Source organism: Rhagoletis pomonella, unplaced genomic scaffold (genome assembly GCF_013731165.1).
Source record: "Rhagoletis pomonella isolate Grant_MI unplaced genomic scaffold, Rhpom_1.0 Rhpom_scaffold_00005, whole genome shotgun sequence".
NCBI lineage: Eukaryota > Metazoa > Arthropoda > Insecta > Diptera > Tephritidae > Rhagoletis > Rhagoletis pomonella.
In genome coordinates, this window is record NW_023458559.1 from 16,472,563 (window position 1) to 16,477,648 (window position 5,086).

Sequence of the window (5,086 nt, forward strand, 5' to 3'; positions counted from 1 at the left end):
AAAAAAAAAAAAAAAATATTCCGACGAACTGATAACCTCCTCCTTTTTTGGAAGTCGGTTAATAATTCAACTTGCAATGAAAGACAACAGAAGACTATGCAAGCAAAATGTTGTTTGCTTACTTTTTGTATAAACATACATACATACATATAGCAGCAGTTAATTTCATTTAAAGAAATGGCGTGTCGTCCATTTCCGCTGCAGCGTATGTAAATCGTGCATATATTTAGGCGCAATATTTAACTTCTTCTGTCTTCTAATTGTATCTCCTTGATATGATGCCTACAACGAGGTTCATATCTAGACTAGGTTGATATCTAGAATTTGCCACAACTAGCTTTGCTACACTACCGCCAGGAGCTCTAACAACTTTATAGTGGTTTTACGTTCTTTGCCAAATTACGCCCTGTTAGCCATAAATACGGTTGCCAGACGTACTGATTTTATCAGTACAGTACTGATTTTTCAACTTTTGTACTGATTTTATTCATTTCTTCAATCAGTACGCTAATGTCCTGATTTTTCAAAATTTGCACTGATTTGTACTGAATTTTCTATTCAAACCAAATACTTAAGTATTTTCTTAAGGTTTTTACATAACGTTGGAACTTTCTTAAACTGTACTGTAAAAAATAAGAAGAAAATAATTTAATTATAGTTGACATGTTTTAGATAATGTGTGGTATGCCCAAGAAATAAATACAACAAAAAGATGGGAATATCGCCGGGTCGTTATGTACCAGTTGCGATAATATGATGGAGCATAAATTATTTAAAAAGAAGGCTTAAATTTTTGTCGAGTGTTGTTAGTTATCTCGAAAATAACTTTCAGTTTAATAACAATAAATTTCAATGTTCGAATGGCTTTTGCCTATAACTTACTACTCCTTTTTCTCAATTTACTGACTTTGTAAAAGAGTTTTGCATACAAGACATAGATTTAGATACTCTTTTTAGCGAATTCTTAGTCTTTCACAGTTTTTGCGTAGTTGAAAAATTATTTAACCCTTCGGAGGGCGCGCTTTGAAAGTTACACGAGAGGGCGCTCCGCGGCCATTTAGCCGCAAGGTGTATCTCAAAGGCTGACTGCATTTTTTTCTTATTTATGTCGAAAAATTATTCAAATAAAAGATTTGAATAATTTGTGTTTAAACTGAAACATATTATAAGCATTTATTTTTTAAATTTTTATGCGTCATCATCAACAGTGGTGTTGGTATATTCTACACAATGTGAAATATGCTTGCAATGTTTTCTGCAAACATTTTTGTTACAATTAATATGTACAACAAATTTTTGTCTTATTATTCCTGGTAATATTCCTTGTTTCAGTTTCTGTTGCGTAGCTGGTTAGCTTCTATATAAGTTTAACAACATCTCCTGACACTGAAGATGGCACAACGCCGAAACCGATTTGTCCCCAAAACCAAATTTGACAAGGGATGACGGAAATTCGTTCTAAAATACATCATTTAAAAACAACCCTTTTCTCTAAAACCTAAGAAAATGAATATCATAATAGTTACAATGTGTACGCAAAGTATAATTTTAAAGTATAAATTTAAGAATAATTTTAAAATTACACATGACAAAATACTTAAAAAATAACAATTTTGATTTAGACCCTTATCACAAACTCACTTTTCCAACTATCTTAAAAAAATTTTGCGAGTTCAATTCAAATTTGTTTGGTACACGGAAGGGTGCGACGCGGCAGCTCAGCCGCATATATGAGGCACCAACTTTCAAATACAAATATCAACTAAACTATATAACGCAGAAAGTAACATCTAACTGTGAACCATTCTGCATCTCGAAACTTACAAAGTCACTAAGTTGCAGTGGCCGGCTACTAAAATTTGTATTTGAAAACCACAAATTACAATTTTGCGGCTAATTTGGCGCGGCGCGCCCTCAGAAGGGTTAAGCCATGACGAAATATAGATGAACTCCTTAAAAAGTGGTACTTTTTCACAGTATGAGAGGATCTTAAGAATAAAGCTTTTTTCTTGGCGCAAAGAGAGAAACCGGCTTCTAATTAAAATTTTTGAAAGTGGACTTCAAATTAAAAGCAATTTTAAAATGAAATGTATAGAATTCTTTGACTATTTAAACACTGAAAATGGGAATGATCTCATTATTGCAATTCAAAAAGTCACAAATATAAAATAATTTATCGGCTTCTGCGTATGATGATGTGTACACTCATGTTAAAATGAATAACACTTCTATTTTTTATGAACTATATTTTATTTATATACCAAAATATTATTAAAACAAGAACTTAGGCGTTTTTAATTATTTTCTGTTACTTACATTCACAATTTTGCTTTGAATAAAGATGTACTGAAAAGTACTGATTTTTTTAGCATGAAAAAGTCTAATGTACTGATTTCGCGCATAAAAAATCTGGCAACCCTAGCCATAAATCTTACTATTTTTTGACCGCCTTTGAATCAAGACCCATGGACCATATAGGGAATTCTTTTATATTTCAAATTGCATTGCCATCGTGATTGGAACTATGTTGAAAATTTCAAGTCGCTAACTTGTCGGGAAGGTAGATAAAATCGATTGGAAATTTCCGCGATTTCCGCGGAATGGCCAAGTTGAATAAAAGCTTGTAAAAAGTAGAGTGCAGCACCATACTCGTGCTAGAAGTAAAACTGCTTGAAAAAAACTTATATGTTTCAATGGAATTGAATTCAATGTTAAATATTTGAATAAATCATTTAGATTTAGATAGGGTTTTTAGCAATTTATTTAGGAAAAATAAAACATTTAAATTTTTGGATTTTCGTTGATTTTATCCCATAGTAATTGAAATCAAATAAAACCCTCTTTGAGGTAAAATTTTCGAGTGACGAAAGCTGACTAGAAACACAAAATGTATAATATCAATTTCGTGACGAAAATTATACGCATATTTTTAACTGCCCTGGAAACTGACGCAAACAGGTCTATTCTGCATATTACCGAAGATTTTGTAACCGGAAAGTTTTATTACCACAAAATGTTACGAGTTCTTGTCACCGCGATTCTAGGTACATTGGTAATGGAAATTCTGGCATTGCATATTTCAAGGGGCAATATTTGGTTACCAGCTTAAGAGATAGTAAGAAAATTTATCGGTTACAAGAGTACTCAGATTGCGATAAGGGTTTTAAAATTGAAAGGAACTTTATTTACCGGTAACAAAATTTTTATCACCAGCGCAGAATGGACCTGAAGGTAGTATTATTTATTCGGAACGTTGCGAAGTTCTGTCTACTCTTAGAAACACAACACAAAAAAATCAGAACTTTAGCAACGATTCGTATGAATAAAACTATTTTGCGTCAGTTTCCAGGGCATTTAAAAAAATGCGTATAATTTTCGTCACGAAATTGATATCCTCCTTTTTGTGTTTCTAGTTCAGCTTTCGTCACTCGAAAATTTTACCTCAAAAAGGTGTTTTATTTGATACTAATTACAACTAATTTAATCGTAATCGTACTTTTTATGATTACGATTCCTAAAAATTATAAGATTACAGTAACAGTAATTGTAATCATGAAAATTAGGATCACGATTACAGTAGTCGTAATCGTTAAATTTCCAGGATTTCAATTAAAGCAGAGGCGGGCAATTTTTTGGCCCGCGAAGCAGTCAAACTGTGAGAAAGGGAAAGACAGTTTACGGGAGGAAGGGTATGAAAAGTTACGAACAAATTATTTATATCTCCCCAAACATCACGTTCAACGCAGAACGGCTGCGGTAGAGCTTTCAAACTATCGATGGCACATCGATAGTATCGATGATTTTGGGTTTCGGTCTACTATCGATAGTTTTTAACACTCTCGATACTATCAAAAAATTACCACTCTTAGTTTTGAGCCATTTTCCAAGCGGTGATAATTTTGTGGCTAATAAATTTATTATACGGGTAAGTATTTTGAGAATAAAACAATATATTTTCTATAGTTTTGCGTGAAAATATGTAAATTTATAGTTATAGTTTGTTTTGGAAAACAGCCTTTAATCTTGTCAAAAACGAATGGCTATTGTGATTTTTAAATATGCAATGTAATGTTTAGTAGTTTTAACTATTGAACTGATCCCTTTATAAAACAAATTCAACGTTAAATTTGTCAAATATTTTTCGTGTTTGAATCATTGATTATTTTATGTTATATAACAACAATGGATTTCTTATGATATGTATATATACATAATTAAACAAGTTCAAAACTAAGTTCCTAAGTTCCTTGGGGGGGGGGTTTAAAATAATATTCGAGCCTATTATGGCTTTGACGTCGTCGCGACGTCGATGTCATTCTTTCTGTAGTAAGTTCTTCCTGTAGTAACTGTAATTAGAGTTGGACTATCGAGGGCCATTTTTGGATGAAAACATTAAATCGACCTCGACAACCATAATAGGGCCGATTATGTTCTTTGTACATTTTATGGGATATTGAGGAAATAGCTTAGGGAGTAACCAAGCAATGTGATTGGTTACTCATAGTAAATAAGATATTTTATAACTAAACTATTGTAATAGATTGTAAGCATATTGTAGTGTATATATCGGCTATGAGCCGAGGAATAAACATTCTTTCACTCAACTCCAAATTGACGCATTTGAATCCGAAACAGGCATTATACGCTTCAGAAAAGCAGCCGGAGGGCTTAGAATAATACGCAACCATTAGGGAAAATAATCAATTTACATTACAACTGTACACTAGACTGCATCACTACCCACACAAAAGAAACCGATACTGTTTTTCCACTAGAATTATAAAATCTATTATATTTTAGGACTTCCACCAAAATATCTCGGAAAAATATTAAGATTTACGTGACCGATTTGAAAATACCTCCAAAAATTACTTCAGATGGCTAAACAGTTTAAGCTTAAAACATTTGCATAACAATTTGCTTAAAAAATTTTCTACGGAATCATAATAATGGGATTTTTGATGCTGTTTTTCAACTTTTTTCAAAGACTGGTTTAAGAAAAACTTGATAACTCAGCCCAAACCTTACCAATTTAGACTTGTGAGGTATCATTGGTAAGTAGAGTCCGACCGATTCCAATTTTTTT